This window comes from Rhinoderma darwinii, chromosome 6, assembly GCF_050947455.1.
Source record: "Rhinoderma darwinii isolate aRhiDar2 chromosome 6, aRhiDar2.hap1, whole genome shotgun sequence".
NCBI classification, from domain to species: Eukaryota; Metazoa; Chordata; class Amphibia; order Anura; family Rhinodermatidae; genus Rhinoderma; species Rhinoderma darwinii.
Window position 1 is genome coordinate 145,580,438 of NC_134692.1, and position 25,183 is coordinate 145,605,620.

The window sequence follows — 25,183 nt, forward strand, 5'->3', positions numbered from 1 at the left end:
ATAGAAGAAGATGTATACCTTATACCAGCTGTACATATATAATTATATACAGAAGATACCCAGGTTATACCAGCATGCTCCATATCACTATATACAAGAAGATGTATAACTTATACCAGCTGTACATATATATTATATACAGAAGATACCCAGGTTATACCAGCATGCTCCATATCACTATATACAAGAAGATGTATAACTTATACCAGCTGTACATATATAATTATATACAGGAGATACCCAGGTTATACCAGCATGCTCCATATCACTATATACAGGAAGATGTATAACTTATACCAGCTGTACATATATAATTATATACAGAAGATGCCCGGGTTATAACAGCATGCTCCATATCACTATATACAGGAAGATGTATAACTTATACCAGCTGTACATATATAATTATATACAGGAGATACCCAGGTTATACCAGCATGCTCCATATCACTATATACAAGAAGATGTATAACTTATACCAGCTGTACATATATAATTATATACAGAAGATACCCAGGTTAAATCAGCATGCTCCATATCACTATATACAAGAAGATGTATAACTTATACCAGCTGTACATATATAATTATATACAGAAGATACCCAGGTTATATCAGCATGCTCCATATCACTATATACAAGAAGATGTATAACTTATACCAGCTGTACATATATAATTATATACAGAAGATACCCAGGTTATACCAGCATGCTCCATATCACTATATACAGGAAGATGTATAACTTATACCAGCTGTACATATGTAATTATATACAGAAGATACCCAGGTTAAACCAGCATGCTCCATATCACTATATACAGGAAGATATATAACTTATACCAGCTGTACATATATAATTATATACAGAAGATACCCAGGTTATACCAGCATGCTCCATATCACTATATAGATGAAGACGTATAACTTATACCAGCTGTACATATATAATTATATACAGAAGATACCCAGGTTATACCAGCATGCTCCATATCACTATATACAAGAAGATGTGTAACTTATACCAGCTGTACATATATAATTATATACAGAAGATACCCAGGTTATACCAGCATGCTCCATATCACTATATACAAGAAGATGTATAACTTATACCAGCTGTACATATATAATTATATACAGAAGATACCCAGGTTATACCAGCATACTCCATATCACTATATACAAGAAGATGTATAACTTATACCAGCTGTACATATATAATTATATACAGAAGATACCCAGGTTATACCAGCATACTCCATATCACTATATACAAGAAGATGTATAACCTATACCAGCTCTACATATATAATTATATACAGAAGATACCCAGGTTATACCAGCATGCTCCATATCACTATATACAAGCAGATGTATAACTTATACCAGCTGTACATATATAATTATATACAGATTATACCCAGGTTATACCAGCATGCTCCATATCACTATATACAAGAAGATGTATAACTTATACCAGCTGTACATATATAATTATATACAGAAGATACCAAGGTTATACCAGCATGCTCCATATCACTATATACAAGAAGATGTATAACTTATACCAGCTGTACATATATAATTATATACAGAAGATACCCAGGTTATACCAGCATGCTCCATATCACTATATACAAGAAGATGTATAACTTATACCAGCTGTACATATATAATTATATACAGAAGATACCCAGGTTATACCAGCATGCTCCATATCACTATATATAAGAAGATATATAACTTATACCAGCTGTACATATATAATTATATACAGAAGATACCCAGGTTATACCAGCATGCTTCATATCACTATATAGAAGAAGATGTATACCTTATACCAGCTGTACATATATAATTATATACAGAAGATACCCAGGTTATACCAGCATGCTCCATATCACTATATACAAGAAGATGTATAACTTATACCAGCTGTACATATATATTATATACAGAAGATACCCAGGTTATACCAGCATGCTCCATATCACTATATACAGGAAGATGTATAACTTATACCAGCTGTACATATATAATTATATACAGGAGATACCCAGGTTATACCAGCATGCTCCATATCACTATATACAAGAAGATGTATAACTTATACCAGCTGTACATATATAATTATATACAGAAGATACCCAGGTTAAATCAGCATGCTCCATATCACTATATACAAGAAGATGTATAACTTATACCAGCTGTACATATATAATTATATACAGAAGATACCCAGGTTATATCAGCATGCTCCATATCACTATATACAAGAAGATGTATAACTTATACCAGCTGTACATATATAATTATATACAGAAGATACCCAGGTTATACCAGCATGCTCCATATCACTATATACAGGAAGATGTATAACTTATACCAGCTGTACATATGTAATTATATACAGAAGATACCCAGGTTAAACCAGCATGCTCCATATCACTATATACAGGAAGATATATAACTTATACCAGCTGTACATATATAATTATATACAGAAGATACCCAGGTTATACCAGCATGCTCCATATCACTATATAGATGAAGACGTATAACTTATACCAGCTGTACATATATAATTATATACAGAAGATACCCAGGTTATACCAGCATGCTCCATATCACTATATACAAGAAGATGTGTAACTTATACCAGCTGTACATATATAATTATATACAGAAGATACCCAGGTTATACCAGCATGCTCCATATCACTATATACAAGAAGATGTATAACTTATACCAGCTGTACATATATAATTATATACAGAAGATACCCAGGTTATACCAGCATACTCCATATCACTATATACAAGAAGATGTATAACTTATACCAGCTGTACATATATAATTATATACAGAAGATACCCAGGTTATACCAGCATGCTCCATATCACTATATACAAGAAGATGTATAACCTATACCAGCTCTACATATATAATTATATACAGAAGATACCCAGGTTATACCAGCATGCTCCATATCACTATATACAAGCAGATGTATAACTTATACCAGCTGTACATATATAATTATATACAGATTATACCCAGGTTATACCAGCATGCTCCATATCACTATATACAAGAAGATGTATAACTTATACCAGCTGTACATATATAATTATATACAGAAGATACCAAGGTTATACCAGCATGCTCCATATCACTATATACAAGAAGATGTATAACTTATACCAGCTGTACATATATAATTATATACAGAAGATACCCAGGTTATACCAGCATGCTCCATATCACTATATACAAGAAGATGTATAACTTATACCAGCTGTACATGTATAATTATATACAGAAGATACCCAGGTTATACCAGCATGCTCCATATCACTATATACAAGAAGATGTATAACTTATACCAGCTATACATATATAATTATATACAGACAATACCCAGGTTATACCAGCATGCTCCATATCACTATATACAAGAAGATGTATAACTTATACCAGCTGTACATATATAATTATATACAGAAGATACCCAGGTTATACCAGCATGCTCCATATCACTATATACAAGCAGATGTATAACTTATACCAGCTGTACATATATAATTATATACAGATTATACCCAGGTTATACCAGCATGCTCCATATCACTATATACAAGAAGATGTATAACTTATACCAGCTGTACATATATAATTATATACAGAAGATACCAAGGTTATACCAGCATGCTCCATATCACTATATACAAGAAGATGTATAACTTATACCAGCTGTACATATATAATTATATACAGAAGATACCCAGGTTATACCAGCATGCTCCATATCACTATATACAAGAAGATGTATAACTTATACCAGCTGTACATGTATAATTATATACAGAAGATACCCAGGTTATACCAGCATGCTCCATATCACTATATACAAGAAGATGTATAACTTATACCAGCTATACATATATAATTATATACAGACAATACCCAGGTTATACCAGCATGCTCCATATCACTATATACAAGAAGATGTATAACTTATACCAGCTGTACATATATAATTATATACAGAAGATACCCAGGTTATACCAGCATGCTCCATATCACTATATACAAGAAGATGTATAACTTATACCCGCTGTACATATATAATTATATACAGAAGATACCCAGGTTATACCAGCATGCTCCATATCACTATATACAAGAAGATGTATAACTTATACCAGCTGTACATATATAATTATATACAGAAGATACCCAGGTTATACCAGCATGCTCCATATCACTATATACAAGAAGATGTATAACTTATACCAGTTGTACATATATAATTATATACAGAAGAAACCCAGGTTATACCAGCATGCTCCATATCACTATATACAGGAAGATGTATAACTTATACCAGCTGTACATATATAATTATATACAGATTATACCCAGGTTATACCAGCATGCTCCATATCACTATATACAGGAAGATGTATAACTTATACCAGCTGTACATATATAATTATATACAGCGCATACCCAGGTTATACCAGCATGCTCCATATCACTATATACAAGAAGATGTATAACTTATACCAGCTGTAGATATATAATTATATACAGAAGATTCCCAGGTTATACCAGCATGCTCCATATCACTATATACAGGAAGATGTATAACTTATACCAGCTGTACATATATAATTATATACAGAAGATACCCAGGTTATACCAGCATGCTCCATATCACTATATACAAGAAGATGTATAACTTATACCAGCTGTACATATATAATTATATACAGAAGAGACCCAGGTTATACCAGCATGCTCCATATCACTATATACAAGAAGATGTATAACTTATACCAGCTGTACATATATAACTATATACAGAAGATACCCAGGTTATACCAGCATGCTCCATATCACTATATACAAGAAGATGTATAACTTATACCAGCTGTACATATATAATTATATACAGAAGATACGCAGGTTATACCAGCATGCTCCATATCACTATATACAAGAAGATGTATAACTTATACCAGCTGCACATATATAATTATATACAGAAGATACCCAGGTTATACCAGCGTGCTCCATATCATTATATACAAGAAGATGTATAACTTATACCGGCTGTACATATATAATTATATACAGAAGATACCCAGGTTATACCAGCGTGCTCCATATCACTATATACAAGAAGATGTGTAACTTATACCAGCTGTACATATATAATTATATACAGAAGATACCCAGGTTATACCAGCATACTCCATATCACTATATACAAGAAGATGTATAACTTATACCAGCTGTACATATATAATTATATACAGAAGATACGCAGGTTATACCAGCATGCTCCATATCACTATATACAAGAAGATGTATAACTTATACCAGCTGCACATATATAATTATATACAGAAGATACCCAGGTTATACCAGCGTGCTCCATATCATTATATACAAGAAGATGTATAACTTATACCGGCTGTACATATATAATTATATACAGAAGATACCCAGGTTATACCAGCGTGCTCCATATCACTATATACAAGAAGATGTATAACTTATACCAGCTGTACATATATAATTATATACAGAAGATACCCAGGTTATACCAGCATACTCCATATCACTATATACAAGAAGATGTATAACTTATACCAGCTGTACATATATAATTATATACAGAAGATACCCAGGTTATACCAGCATGCTCCATATCACTATATACAAGAAGATGTATAACCTATACCAGCTCTACATATATAATTATATACAGAAGATACCCAGGTTATACCAGCATGCTCCATATCACTATATACAAGCAGATGTATAACTTATACCAGCTGTACATATATAATTATATACAGATTATACCCAGGTTATACCAGCATGCTCCATATCACTATATACAAGAAGATGTATAACTTATACCAGCTGTACATATATAATTATATACAGAAGATACCAAGGTTATACCAGCATGCTCCATATCACTATATACAAGAAGATGTATAACTTATACCAGCTGTACATATATAATTATATACAGAAGATACCCAGGTTATACCAGCATGCTCCATATCACTATATACAAGAAGATGTATAACTTATACCAGCTGTACATGTATAATTATATACAGAAGATACCCAGGTTATACCAGCATGCTCCATATCACTATATACAAGAAGATGTATAACTTATACCAGCTATACATATATAATTATATACAGACAATACCCAGGTTATACCAGCATGCTCCATATCACTATATACAAGAAGATGTATAACTTATACCAGCTGTACATATATAATTATATACAGAAGATACCCAGGTTATACCAGCATGCTCCATATCACTATATACAAGCAGATGTATAACTTATACCAGCTGTACATATATAATTATATACAGATTATACCCAGGTTATACCAGCATGCTCCATATCACTATATACAAGAAGATGTATAACTTATACCAGCTGTACATATATAATTATATACAGAAGATACCAAGGTTATACCAGCATGCTCCATATCACTATATACAAGAAGATGTATAACTTATACCAGCTGTACATATATAATTATATACAGAAGATACCCAGGTTATACCAGCATGCTCCATATCACTATATACAAGAAGATGTATAACTTATACCAGCTGTACATGTATAATTATATACAGAAGATACCCAGGTTATACCAGCATGCTCCATATCACTATATACAAGAAGATGTATAACTTATACCAGCTATACATATATAATTATATACAGACAATACCCAGGTTATACCAGCATGCTCCATATCACTATATACAAGAAGATGTATAACTTATACCAGCTGTACATATATAATTATATACAGAAGATACCCAGGTTATACCAGCATGCTCCATATCACTATATACAAGAAGATGTATAACTTATACCCGCTGTACATATATAATTATATACAGAAGATACCCAGGTTATACCAGCATGCTCCATATCACTATATACAAGAAGATGTATAACTTATACCAGCTGTACATATATAATTATATACAGAAGATACCCAGGTTATACCAGCATGCTCCATATCACTATATACAAGAAGATGTATAACTTATACCAGTTGTACATATATAATTATATACAGAAGAAACCCAGGTTATACCAGCATGCTCCATATCACTATATACAGGAAGATGTATAACTTATACCAGCTGTACATATATAATTATATACAGATTATACCCAGGTTATACCAGCATGCTCCATATCACTATATACAGGAAGATGTATAACTTATACCAGCTGTACATATATAATTATATACAGCGCATACCCAGGTTATACCAGCATGCTCCATATCACTATATACAAGAAGATGTATAACTTATACCAGCTGTAGATATATAATTATATACAGAAGATTCCCAGGTTATACCAGCATGCTCCATATCACTATATACAGGAAGATGTATAACTTATACCAGCTGTACATATATAATTATATACAGAAGATACCCAGGTTATACCAGCATGCTCCATATCACTATATACAAGAAGATGTATAACTTATACCAGCTGTACATATATAATTATATACAGAAGAGACCCAGGTTATACCAGCATGCTCCATATCACTATATACAAGAAGATGTATAACTTATACCAGCTGTACATATATAACTATATACAGAAGATACCCAGGTTATACCAGCATGCTCCATATCACTATATACAAGAAGATGTATAACTTATACCAGCTGTACATATATAATTATATACAGAAGATACGCAGGTTATACCAGCATGCTCCATATCACTATATACAAGAAGATGTATAACTTATACCAGCTGCACATATATAATTATATACAGAAGATACCCAGGTTATACCAGCGTGCTCCATATCATTATATACAAGAAGATGTATAACTTATACCGGCTGTACATATATAATTATATACAGAAGATACCCAGGTTATACCAGCGTGCTCCATATCACTATATACAAGAAGATGTGTAACTTATACCAGCTGTACATATATAATTATATACAAGAGATACCCAGGTTATACCAGCATGCTCCATATCACTATATAGATGAAGACGTATAACTTATACCAGCTGTACATATATAATTATATACAGAAGATACCCAGGTTATACCAGCATGCTCCATATCACTATATACAAGAAGATGTATAACTTATATCAGCTGTACATATATAATTATATACAGAAGATACCCAGGTTATACCAGCATGCTCCATATCACTATAGACAAGAAGATGTATAACTTATACCAGCTGTACATATATAATAATATACAGAATATACCCAGGTTATACAAGCATTCTCCATATCACTATATACAAGAAGATGTATAACTTATACCAGCTGTACATATATAATTATATACAGAAGATAGCCAGGTTATACCAGCATGCTCCATATCACTATATACAAGAAGATGTATAATATACCAGCTGTACATATATAATTATATACAGAAGATACCCAGGATATACCAGCATGCTCCATATCACTATATACAAGAAGATGTATAACTTATACCAGCTGTACATATATAATTATATACAGAAGATACCCAGGTTATACCAGCATGCTCCATATCACTATATACAAGAAGATGTATAACTTATACCAGCTGTACATATATAATTATATACAGAAGAAACCCAGGTTATACCAGCATGCTCCATATCACTATATACAAGAAGATGTATAACTTATACCAGCTGTACATATATAATTATATACAGAAGATACCCAGGTTATACCAGCATGCTCCATATCACTATATACAAGAAGATGTATAACTTATACCAGCTGTACATATATAATTATATACAGAAGATACCCAGGTTATACCAGCATGCTCCATATCACTATATACAAGAAGATGTATAACTTATACCAGCTGTACATATATAATTATATACAGAAGATACCCAGGTTATACCAGCATGCTCCATATCACTATATACAAGAAGATGTATAACTTATACCAGCTGTACATATATAATTATATACAGAAGATACCCAGGTTATACCAGCATGCTCCATATCACTATATAGATGAAGACGTATAACTTATACCAGCTGTACATATATAATTATATACAGAAGATACCCAGGTTATACCAGCATGCTCCATATCACTATATACAAGAAGATGTGTAACTTATACCAGCTGTACATATATAATTATATACAGAAGATACCCAGGTTATACCAGCATGCTCCATATCACTATATACAAGAAGATGTATAACTTATACCAGCTGTACATATATAATTATATACAGAAGATACCCAGGTTATACCAGCATACTCCATATCACTATATACAAGAAGATGTATAACTTATACCAGCTGTACATATATAATTATATACAGAAGATACCCAGGTTATACCAGCATACTCCATATCACTATATACAAGAAGATGTATAACCTATACCAGCTCTACATATATAATTATATACAGAAGATACACAGGTTATACCAGCATGCTCCATATCACTATATACAAGCAGATGTATAACTTATACCAGCTGTACATATATAATTATATACAGATTATACCCAGGTTATACCAGCATGCTCCATATCACTATATACAAGAAGATGTATAACTTATACCAGCTGTACATATATAATTATATACAGAAGATACCAAGGTTATACCAGCATGCTCCATATCACTATATACAAGAAGATGTATAACTTATACCAGCTGTACATATATAATTATATACAGAAGATACCCAGGTTATACCAGCATGCTCCATATCACTATATACAAGAAGATGTATAACTTATACCAGCTGTACATGTATAATTATATACAGAAGATACCCAGGTTATACCAGCATGCTCCATATCACTATATACAAGAAGATGTATAACTTATACCCGCTGTACATATATAATTATATACAGAAGATACCCAGGTTATACCAGCATGCTCCATATCACTATATACAAGAAGATGTATAACTTATACCAGCTGTACATATATAATTATATACAGAAGATACCCAGGTTATACCAGCATGCTCCATATCACTATATACAAGAAGATGTATAACTTATACCAGTTGTACATATATAATTATATACAGAAGAAACCCAGGTTATACCAGCATGCTCCATATCACTATATACAGGAAGATGTATAACTTATACCAGCTGTACATATATAATTATATACAGATTATACCCAGGTTATACCAGCATGCTCCATATCACTATATACAGGAAGATGTATAACTTATACCAGCTGTACATATATAATTATATACAGATTATACCCAGGTTATACCAGCATGCTCCATATCACTATATACAGGAAGATGTATAACTTATACCAGCTGTACATATATAATTATATACAGAGCATACGCAGGTTATACCAGCATGCTCCATATCACTATATACAGGAAGATGTATAACTTATACCAGCTGTACATATATAATTATATACAGAAGATACCCAGGTTATATCAGCATGCTCCATATCACTATAGACAAGAAGATGTATAACTTATACCAGCTGTACATATATAATAATATACAGAATATACCCAGGTTATACAAGCATTCTCCATATCACTATATACAAGAAGATGTATAACTTATACCAGCTGTACATATATAATTATATACAGAAGATACCCAGGTTATACCAGCATGCTCCATATCACTATATACAAGAAGATGTATAATATACCAGCTGTACATATATAATTATATACAGAAGATACCCAGGATATACCAGCATGCTCCATATCACTATATACAAGAAGATGTATAACTTATACCAGCTGTACATATATAATTATATACAGAAGATACCCAGGTTATACCAGCATGCTCCATATCACTATATACAAGAAGATGTATAACTTATACCAGCTGTACATATATAATTATATACAGAAGAAACCCAGGTTATACCAGCATGCTCCATATCACTATATACAAGAAGATGTATAACTTATACCAGCTGTACATATATAATTATATACAGAAGATACCCAGGTTATACCAGCATGCTCCATATCACTATATACAAGAAGATGTATAACTTATACCAGCTGTACATATATAATTATATACAGAAGATACCCAGGTTATACCAGCATGCTCCATATCACTATATACAAGAAGATGTATAACTTATACCAGCTGTACATATATAATTATATACAGAAGATACCCAGGTTATACCAGCATGCTCCATATCACTATATACAAGAAGATGTATAACTTATACCAGCTGTACATATATAATTATATACAGAAGATACCCAGGTTATACCAGCATGCTCCATATCACTATATATAAGAAGATATATAACTTATACCAGCTGTACATATATAATTATATACAGAAGATACCCAGGTTATACCAGCATGCTTCATATCACTATATAGAAGAAGATGTATACCTTATACCAGCTGTACATATATAATTATATACAGAAGATACCCAGGTTATACCAGCATGCTCCATATCACTATATACAAGAAGATGTATAACTTATACCAGCTGTACATATATATTATATACAGAAGATACCCAGGTTATACCAGCATGCTCCATATCACTATATACAAGAAGATGTATAACTTATACCAGCTGTACATATATAATTATATACAGGAGATACCCAGGTTATACCAGCATGCTCCATATCACTATATACAGGAAGATGTATAACTTATACCAGCTGTACATATATAATTATATACAGAAGATGCCCGGGTTATACCAGCATGCTCCATATCACTATATACAGGAAGATGTATAACTTATACCAGCTGTACATATATAATTATATACAGGAGATACCCAGGTTATACCAGCATGCTCCATATCACTATATACAAGAAGATGTATAACTTATACCAGCTGTACATATATAATTATATACAGAAGATACCCAGGTTAAATCAGCATGCTCCATATCACTATATACAAGAAGATGTATAACTTATACCAGCTGTACATATATAATTATATACAGAAGATACCCAGGTTATACCAGCATGCTCCATATCACTATATACAAGAAGATGTATAACTTATACCAGCTGTACATATATAATTATATACAGAAGATACCCAGGTTATACCAGCATGCTCCATATCACTATATACAAGAAGATGTATAACTTATACCAGCTGTACATATATAATTATATACAGAAGATACCCAGGTTATATCAGCATGCTCCATATCACTATATACAAGAAGATGTATAACTTATACCAGCTGTACATATATAATTATATACAGAGCATACGCAGGTTATACCAGCATGCTCCATATCACTATATACAGGAAGATGTATAACTTATACCAGCTGTACATATATAATTATATACAGAAGATACCCAGGTTATATCAGCATGCTCCATATCACTATAGACAAGAAGATGTATAACTTATACCAGCTGTACATATATAATAATATACAGAATATACCCAGGTTATACAAGCATTCTCCATATCACTATATACAAGAAGATGTATAACTTATACCAGCTGTACATATATAATTATATACAGAAGATACCCAGGTTATACCAGCATGCTCCATATCACTATATACAAGAAGATGTATAATATACCAGCTGTACATATATAATTATATACAGAAGATACCCAGGATATACCAGCATGCTCCATATCACTATATACAAGAAGATGTATAACTTATACCAGCTGTACATATATAATTATATACAGAAGATACCCAGGTTATACCAGCATGCTCCATATCACTATATACAAGAAGATGTATAACTTATACCAGCTGTACATATATAATTATATACAGAAGAAACCCAGGTTATACCAGCATGCTCCATATCACTATATACAAGAAGATGTATAACTTATACCAGCTGTACATATATAATTATATACAGAAGATACCCAGGTTATACCAGCATGCTCCATATCACTATATACAAGAAGATGTATAACTTATACCAGCTGTACATATATAATTATATACAGAAGATACCCAGGTTATACCAGCATGCTCCATATCACTATATACAAGAAGATGTATAACTTATACCAGCTGTACATATATAATTATATACAGAAGATACCCAGGTTATACCAGCATGCTCCATATCACTATATACAAGAAGATGTATAACTTATACCAGCTGTACATATATAATTATATACAGAAGATACCCAGGTTATACCAGCATGCTCCATATCACTATATATAAGAAGATATATAACTTATACCAGCTGTACATATATAATTATATACAGAAGATACCCAGGTTATACCAGCATGCTTCATATCACTATATAGAAGAAGATGTATACCTTATACCAGCTGTACATATATAATTATATACAGAAGATACCCAGGTTATACCAGCATGCTCCATATCACTATATACAAGAAGATGTATAACTTATACCAGCTGTACATATATATTATATACAGAAGATACCCAGGTTATACCAGCATGCTCCATATCACTATATACAAGAAGATGTATAACTTATACCAGCTGTACATATATAATTATATACAGGAGATACCCAGGTTATACCAGCATGCTCCATATCACTATATACAGGAAGATGTATAACTTATACCAGCTGTACATATATAATTATATACAGAAGATGCCCGGGTTATACCAGCATGCTCCATATCACTATATACAGGAAGATGTATAACTTATACCAGCTGTACATATATAATTATATACAGGAGATACCCAGGTTATACCAGCATGCTCCATATCACTATATACAAGAAGATGTATAACTTATACCAGCTGTACATATATAATTATATACAGAAGATACCCAGGTTAAATCAGCATGCTCCATATCACTATATACAAGAAGATGTATAACTTATACCAGCTGTACATATATAATTATATACAGAAGATACCCAGGTTATATCAGCATGCTCCATATCACTATATACAAGAAGATGTATAACTTATACCAGCTGTACATATATAATTATATACAGAAGATACCCAGGTTATACCAGCATGCTCCATATCACTATATACAGGAAGATGTATAACTTATACCAGCTGTACATATGTAATTATATACAGAAGATACCCAGGTTAAACCAGCATGCTCCATATCACTATATACAGGAAGATATATAACTTATACCAGCTGTACATATATAATTATATACAGAAGATACCCAGGTTATACCAGCATGCTCCATATCACTATATAGATGAAGACGTATAACTTATACCAGCTGTACATATATAATTATATACAGAAGATACCCAGGTTATACCAGCATGCTCCATATCACTATATACAAGAAGATGTGTAACTTATACCAGCTGTACATATATAATTATATACAGAAGATACCCAGGTTATACCAGCATGCTCCATATCACTATATACAAGAAGATGTATAACTTATACCAGCTGTACATATATAATTATATACAGAAGATACCCAGGTTATACCAGCATACTCCATATCACTATATACAAGAAGATGTATAACTTATACCAGCTGTACATATATAATTATATACAGAAGATACCCAGGTTATACCAGCATACTCCATATCACTATATACAAGAAGATGTATAACCTATACCAGCTCTACATATATAATTATATACAGAAGATACCCAGGTTATACCAGCATGCTCCATATCACTATATACAAGCAGATGTATAACTTATACCAGCTGTACATATATAATTATATACAGATTATACCCAGGTTATACCAGCATGCTCCATATCACTATATACAAGAAGATGTATAACTTATACCAGCTGTACATATATAATTATATACAGAAGATACCCAGGTTATACCAGCATGCTCCATATCACTATATACAAGAAGATGTATAACTTATACCAGCTGTACATATATAATTATATACAGAAGATACCCAGGTTATACCAGCATGCTCCATATCACTATATACAAGAAGATGTATAACTTATACCAGCTGTACATGTATAATTATATACAGAAGATACCCAGGTTATACCAGCATGCTCCATATCACTATATACAAGAAGATGTATAACTTATACCAGCTATACATATATAATTATATACAGACAATACCCAGGTTATACCAGCATGCTCCATATCACTATATACAAGAAGATGTATAACTTATACCAGCTGTACATATATAATTATATACAGAAGAAACCCAGGTTATACCAGCATGCTCCATATCACTATATACAGGAAGATGTATAACTTATACCAGCTGTACATATATAATTATATACAGATTATACCCAGGTTATACCAGCATGCTCCATATCACTATATACAGGAAGATGTATAACTTATACCAGCTGTACATATATAATTATATACAGATTATACCCAGGTTATACCAGCATGCTCCATATCACTATATACAGGAAGATGTATAACTTATACCAGCTGTACATATATAATTATATACAGAGCATACCCAGGTTATACCAGCATGCTCCATATCACTATATACAAGAAGATGTATAACTTATACCAGCTGTACATATATAATTATATACAGAAGATTCCCAGGTTATACCAGCATGCTCCATATCACTATATACAGGAAGATGTATAACTTATACCAGCTGTACATATATAATTATATACAGAAGATACCCAGGTTATACCAGCATGCTCCATATCACTATATACAAGAAGATGTATAACTTATACCAGCTGTACATATATAACTATATACAGAAGATACCCAGGTTATACCAGCATGCTCCATATCACTATATACAAGAAGATGTATAACTTATACCAGCTGTACATATATAATTATATACAGAAGATACGCAGGTTATACCAGCATGCTCCATATCACTATATACAAGAAGATGTATAACTTATACCAGCTGCACATATATAATTATATACAGAAGATACCCAGGTTATACCAGCGTGCTCCATATCATTATATACAAGAAGATGTATAACTTATACCAGCTGTACATATATAATTATATACAGAAGATACCCAGGTTATACCAGCATGCTCCATATCACTATATACAAGAAGATGTATAACTTATACCAGCTGTACATATATAATTATATACAGAAGATACCCAGGTTATACCAGCATGCTCCATATCACTATATACAAGAAGATGTATAACTTATACCGGCTGTACATATATAATTATATACAGAAGATACCCAGGTTATACCAGCGTGCTCCATATCACTATATACAAGAAGATGTGTAACTTATACCAGCTGTACATATATAATTATATACAAGAGATACCCAGGTTATACCAGCATGCTCCATATCACTATATAGATGAAGACGTATAACTTATACCAGCTGTACATATATAATTATATACAGAAGATACCCAGGTTATACCAGCATGCTCCATATCACTATATACAAGAAGATGTATAACTTATATCAGCTGTACATATATAATTATATACAGAAGATACCCAGGTTATACCAGCATGCTCCATATCACTATATACAAGAAGATGTATAACTTATACCAGCTGTACATATATAATTATATACAGAAGATACCCAGGTTATACCAGCATGCTCCATATCACTATATACAAGAAGATGTATAACTTATACCAGCTGTACATATATAATTATATACAGAAGATACCCAGGTTATACCAGCATGCTCCATATCACTATATACAAGAAGATGTATAATATACCAGCTGTACATATATAATTATATACAGAAGATACCCAGGATATACCAGCATGCTCCATATCACTATATACAAGAAGATGTATAACTTATACCAGCTGTACATATATAATTATATACAGAAGATACCCAGGTTATACCAGCATGCTCCATATCACTATATACAAGAAGATGTATAACTTATACCAGCTGTACATATATAATTATATACAGAAGATACCCAGGTTAAATCAGCATGCTCCATATCACTATATACAAGAAGATGTATAACTTATACCAGCTGTACATATATAATTATATACAGAAGATACCCAGGTTATATCAGCATGCTCCATATCACTATATACAAGAAGATGTATAACTTATACCAGCTGTACATATATAATTATATACAGAAGATACCCAGGTTATACCAGCATGCTCCATATCACTATATACAGGAAGATGTATAACTTATACCAGCTGTACATATGTAATTATATACAGAAGATACCCAGGTTAAACCAGCATGCTCCATATCACTATATACAGGAAGATATATAACTTATACCAGCTGTACATATATAATTATATACAGAAGATACCCAGGTTATACCAGCATGCTCCATATCACTATATAGATGAAGACGTATAACTTATACCAGCTGTACATATATAATTATATACAGAAGATACCCAGGTTATACCAGCATGCTCCATATCACTATATACAAGAAGATGTGTAACTTATACCAGCTGTACATATATAATTATATACAGAAGATACCCAGGTTATACCAGCATGCTCCATATCACTATATACAAGAAGATGTATAACTTATACCAGCTGTACATATATAATTATATACAGAAGATACCCAGGTTATACCAGCATACTCCATATCACTATATACAAGAAGATGTATAACTTATACCAGCTGTACATATATAATTATATACAGAAGATACCCAGGTTATACCAGCATGCTCCATATCACTATATACAAGAAGATGTATAACCTATACCAGCTCTACATATATAATTATATACAGAAGATACCCAGGTTATACCAACATGCTCCATATCACTATATACAAGCAGATGTATAACTTATACCAGCTGTACATATATAATTATATACAGATTATACCCAGGTTATACCAGCATGCTCCATATCACTATATACAAGAAGATGTATAACTTATACCAGCTGTACATATATAATTATATACAGAAGATACCAAGGTTATACCAGCATGCTCCATATCACTATATACAAGAAGATGTATAACTTATACCAGCTGTACATATATAATTATATACAGAAGATACCCAGGTTATACCAGCATGCTCCATATCACTATATACAAGAAGATGTATAACTTATACCAGCTGTACATGTATAATTATATACAGAAGATACCCAGGTTATACCAGCATGCTCCATATCACTATATACAAGAAGATGTATAACTTATACCAGCTATACATATATAATTATATACAGACAATACCCAGGTTATACCAGCATGCTCCATATCACTATATACAAGAAGATGTATAACTTATACCAGCTGTACATATATAATTATATACAGAAGATACCCAGGTTATACCAGCATGCTCCATATCACTATATACAAGCAGATGTATAACTTATACCAGCTGTACATATATAATTATATACAGATTATACCCAGGTTATACCAGCATGCTCCATATCACTATATACAAGAAGATGTATAACTTATACCAGCTGTACATATATAATTATATACAGAAGATACCAAGGTTATACCAGCATGCTCCATATCACTATATACAAGAAGATGTATAACTTATACCAGCTGTACATATATAATTATATACAGAAGATACCCAGGTTATACCAGCATGCTCCATATCACTATATACAAGAAGATGTATAACTTATACCAGCTGTACATGTATAATTATATACAGAAGATACCCAGGTTATACCAGCATGCTCCATATCACTATATACAAGAAGATGTATAACTTATACCAGCTATACATATATAATTATATACAGACAATACCCAGGTTATACCAGCATGCTCCATATCACTATATACAAGAAGATGTATAACTTATACCAGCTGTACATATATAATTATATACAGAAGATACCCAGGTTATACCAGCATGCTCCATATCACTATATACAAGAAGATGTATAACTTATACCCGCTGTACATATATAATTATATACAGAAGATACCCAGGTTATACCAGCATGCTCCATATCACTATATACAAGAAGATGTATAACTTATACCAGCTGTACATATATAATTATATACAGAAGATACCCAGGTTATACCAGCATGCTCCATATCACTATATACAAGAAGATGTATAACTTATACCAGTTGTACATATATAATTATATACAGAAGAAACCCAGGTTATACCAGCATGCTCCATATCACTATATACAGGAAGATGTATAACTTATACCAGCTGTACATATATAATTATATACAGATTATACCCAGGTTATACCAGCATGCTCCATATCACTATATACAGGAAGATGTATAACTTATACCAGCTGTACATATATAATTATATACAGATTATACCCAGGTTATACCAGCATGCTCCATATCACTATATACAGGAAGATGTATAACTTATACCAGCTGTACATATATAATTATATACAGAGCATACCCAGGTTATACCAGCATGCTCCATATCACTATATACAAGAAGATGTATAACTTATACCAGCTGTACATATATAATTATATATAGAAGATTCCCAGGTTATACCAGCATGCTCCATATCACTATATACAGGAAGATGTATAACTTATACCAGCTGTACATATATAATTATATACAGAAGATACCCAGGTTATACCAGCATGCTCCATATCACTATATACAAGAAGATGTATAACTTATACCAGCTGTACATATATAATTATATACAGAAGAGACCCAGGTTATACCAGCATGCTCCATATCACTATATACAAGAAGATGTATAACTTATACCAGCTGTACATATATAACTATATACAGAAGATACCCAGGTTATACCAGCATGCTCCATATCACTATATACAAGAAGATGTATAACTTATACCAGCTGTACATATATAATTATATACAGAAGATACGCAGGTTATACCAGCATGCTCCATATCACTATATACAAGAAGATGTATAACTTATACCAGCTGCACATATATAATTATATACAGAAGATACCCAGGTTATACCAGCGTGCTCCATATCATTATATACAAGAAGATGTATAACTTATACCGGCTGTACATATATAATTATATACAGAAGATACCCAGGTTATACCAGCGTGCTCCATATCACTATATACAAGAAGATGTGTAACTTATACCAGCTGTACATATATAATTATATACAAGAGATACCCAGGTTATACCAGCATGCTCCATATCACTATATAGATGAAGACGTATAACTTATACCAGCTGTACATATATAATTATATACAGAAGATACCCAGGTTATACCAGCATGCTCCATATCACTATATACAAGAAGATGTATAACTTATATCAGCTGTACATATATAATTATATACAGAAGATACCCAGGTTATACCAGCATGCTCCATATCACTATAGACAAGAAGATGTATAACTTATACCAGCTGTACATATATAATAATATACAGAATATACCCAGGTTATACAAGCATTCTCCATATCACTATATACAAGAAGATGTATAACTTATACCAGCTGTACATATATAATTATATACAGAAGATACCCAGGTTATACCAGCATGCTCCATATCACTATATTCAAGAAGATGTATAACTTATACCAGCTGTACATATATAATTATATCCAGAAGATACCCAGGTTATACCAGCATGCTCCATATCACTATATACAAGAAGATGTATAACTTATACCAGCTGTACCTATATAATTATATACAGAAGATACCCAGGTTATACCAGCATGCTCCATATCACTATATACAAGAAGATGTATAACTTATACCAGCTGTACATATATAATTATATACAGAAGATACCCAGGTTATACCAGCATGACCCATATCACTATATACAAGAAGATGTATAACCTATACCAGCTGTACATATATAATTATATACAGAAGATACCGAGGTTATACCAGCATGCTCCATATCACTATATACAAGAAGATGTATAATATACCAGCTGTACATATATAATTATATACAGAAGATACCCAGGTTATACCAGCCTGCTCCATATCACTATATACAAGAAGATGTATAACTTATACCAGCTATACATATATAATTATATACAGAATATACCCAGGTTATACCAGCATGCTCCATATCACTATATTCAAGAAGATGTATAACTTATACCAGCTGTACATATATAATCATATACAGAAGATACCCAGGTTATACCAGCATGCTCCATATCACTATATACCAGAAGATGTATAACTTATACCAGCTGTACATATATAATTATATACAGAAGATACCCAGGTTACACCAGCATGCTCCATATCACTATATACAGGAAGATGTATAACTTATACCAGCTGTACATATATAATTATATACAGAAGATACCCAGGTTATACCAGCATGCTCCATATCACTATATACAAGAAGATGTATAACTTATACCAGCTGTACATATATAATTATATACAGAAGATACCCAGGTTATACCAGCATGCTCCATATCACTATATACAGGAAGATGTATAACTTATACCAGCTGTACATATATAATTATATACAGAAGATACCCAGGTTATACCAGCATGCTCCATATCACTATATACAAGAGGATGTATAACTTATACCAGCTGTACATATATAATTATATACAGAAGATACCCAGGCTATACCAGCATGCTCCATATCACTATATACAAGAAGATGTATAACTTATACCAGCTGTACATATATAATTATATACAGAAGATACCCAGGTTATACCAGCATGCTCCATATCACTATATAGATGAAGATGTATAACTTATACCAGCTGTACATATATAATTATATACAGAAGATACCCAGGTTATACCAGCATGCTCCATATTACTATATACAAGAAGATGTATAACTTATACCAGCTGTACATATATAATTATATACAGGAGATACCCAGGTTATACCAGCATGCTCCATATCACTATATACAAGAAGATGTATAACTTATACCAGCTGTACATATATAATTATATACAGGAGATACCCAGGTTATACCAGCATGCTCCATATCACTATATACAAGAAGATGTATAACTTATACCAGCTGTACATATATAATTATATACAGAAGATACCCAGGTTATACCAGCATGCTCCATATCACTATATACAAGAAGATGTATAACTTATACCAGCTGTACATATATAATTATATACAGGAGATACCCAGGTTATACCAGCATGCTCCATATCACTATATACAAGAAGTTGTATAACTTATACCAGCTGTACATATATAATTATATACAGAAGATACCCAGGTTATACCAGCATTCCCCATATCACTATATACAAGAAGATGTATAACTTATACCAGCTGTACATATATAATTATATACAGAAGATACCCAGGTTATACCAGCATGCTCCATATCACTATATACAAGAAGATGTATAACTTATACCAGCTGTACATATATAATTATATCCAGAAGATACCCAGGTTATACCAGCATGCTCCATATCACTATATACAAGAAGATGTATAACTTATACCAGCTGTACATATATAATTATATACAGAAGATACCCAGGTTATACCAGCATTCCCCATATCACTATATACAAGAAGATGTATAACTTATACCAGCTGTACATATATAATTATATACAGAAGATACCCAGGTTATACCAGCATGCTCCATATCACTATATACAAGAAGATGTATAACTTATACCAGCTGTACATATAGAATTATATCCAGAAGATACCCAGGTTATACCAGCATGCTCCATATCACTATATACAAGAAGATGTATAACTTATACCAGCTGTACATATATAATTATATACAGGAGATACCCAGGTTATACCAGCATGCTCCATATCACTATATACAAGAAAATGTATAACATATACCAGCTGTACATATATAATTATATACAGAAGATACCCAGGTTATACCAGCATGCTCCATATCACTATATACAGGAAGATGTATAACTTATACCAGCTGTACATATATAATTATATACAGAAGATACCCAGGTTATACCAGCATGCTCCATATCACTATATACAGGAAGATGTATAACTTATACCAGCTGTACATATATAATTATATACAGAAGATACCCAGGTTATACCAGCATGCTCCATATCACTATATAGATGAAGACGTATAACTTATACCAGCTGTACATATATAATTATATACAGAAGATACCCAGGATATACCAGCATGCTCCATATCACTATATACAAGAAGATGTATAACTTATACCAGCTGTACATATATAATTATATACAGAAGATACCCAGGTTATACCAGCATGCTCCATATCACTATATACAAGAAGATGTATAACTTATACCAGCTGTACATATATAATTATATACAGAAGATACCCAGGTTATACCAGCATGCTCCATATCACTATATACAAGAAGATGTATAACTTATACCAGCTGTACATATATAATTATATACAGAAGATACCCAGGTTATACCAGCATGCTCCATATCACTATATACAGGAAGATATATAACTTATACCAGCTGTACATATATAATTATATACAGAAGATACCCAGGTTATACCGGCATGCTCCATATCACTATATACAGGAAGATGTATAACTATACCAGCTGTACATATATAATTATATACAGGAGATACCCAGGTTATACCAGCATGCTCCATATCACTATATACAAGAAGATGTATAACTTATACCAGCTGTACATATATAATTATATACAGAAGATACCCAGGTCATACCAGTGTGCTCCATATCACTATATACAAGAAGATGTATAACTTATACCAGCTGTACATATATAATTATATACAGAAGATATCCAGGTTATACCAGCATGCTCCATATCACTATATACAAGAAGATGTATAACTTATACCAGCTATACATATATAATTATATACAGGAGATACCCAGGTTATACCAGCATGCACCATATCACTATATACAAGAAAATGTATAACTTATACCAGCTGTACATATATAATTATATACAGAAGAGACCCAGGTTATACCAGCTGTACATATATAATTATATACAGAAGATACCCAGGTTATACCAGCATGCTCCATATCACTATATACAGGAAGATGTAAAACTTATACCAGCTATACATATATAATTATATACAGAAGATACCCATGTTATACCAGCATGCTCCATATCACTATATACAGAAGAGACCCAGGTTATACCAGCTGTACATAAATAATTATATACAGAAGATACCCAGGTTATACCAGCATGCTCCATATCACTATATACAAGAAGATGTATAACTTATACCAGCTGTGCATACATAATTATATACAGAATATACCCAGGTTATACCAGCATGCTCCATATCACTATATACAAGAAGATGTATAACTTATACCAGCTGTACATATATAATTATATACAGGAGATACCCAGGTTATATCAGCATGCTCCTTATCACTATATACAAGAAGATGTATAACTTATACCAGCTGTACATATATAATTATATACAGAAGATACCCAGGTTATACCAGCATGCTCCATATCACTATATACAAGAAGATGTATAACTTATACCAGCTGTACATATATAATTATATACAGAAGATACCCAGGTTATACCACCCTGCTCCATATCACTATATACAAGAAGATGTATAACTTTTACCAGCTTTACATATATAATTATATACAGAAGATGCCCAGGTTATACCAGCATGCTCCATATCACTATATACAAGAAGATGTATAACTTATACCAGCTGTACATATATAATTATATACAGAAGATACCCAAGTTATACCAGCATTCTCCATATCACTATATACAAGAAGATGTATAACTTATACCAGCTGTACATATATAATTATATACAGAAGATACCCAGGTTATACCAGCATGCTCCATATCACTATATACCAGAAGATGTATAACTTATACCAGCTGTGCATATATAATTATATACAGAATATACCCAGGTTATACCAGCATGCTCCATATCACTATATACAAGAAGATGTATAACTTATACCAGCTGTACATATATAATTATATACAGAAGATACCCAGGTTATACCAGCATGTTCCATATCACTATATACAAGAAGATGTATAACTTATACCAGCTGTACATATATAATTATATACAGGAGATAACCAGGTCATACAGTGTGCTCCATATCACTATATACAAGAAGATGTATAACTTATACCAGCTGTACATATA

At 32.1% G+C, this 25,183-nt stretch overlaps 1 protein-coding gene across 1 annotated transcript in view; it reads left to right on the plus strand.

The window, feature by feature from the left end:
• The window catches only part of LOC142656696 (transmembrane protease serine 9-like), a 55,274-nt gene that overhangs the window by 21,681 nt on the left and 8,410 nt on the right, over positions 1–25,183 (plus strand). The gene's annotated exons all lie outside the window — the stretch shown is intronic.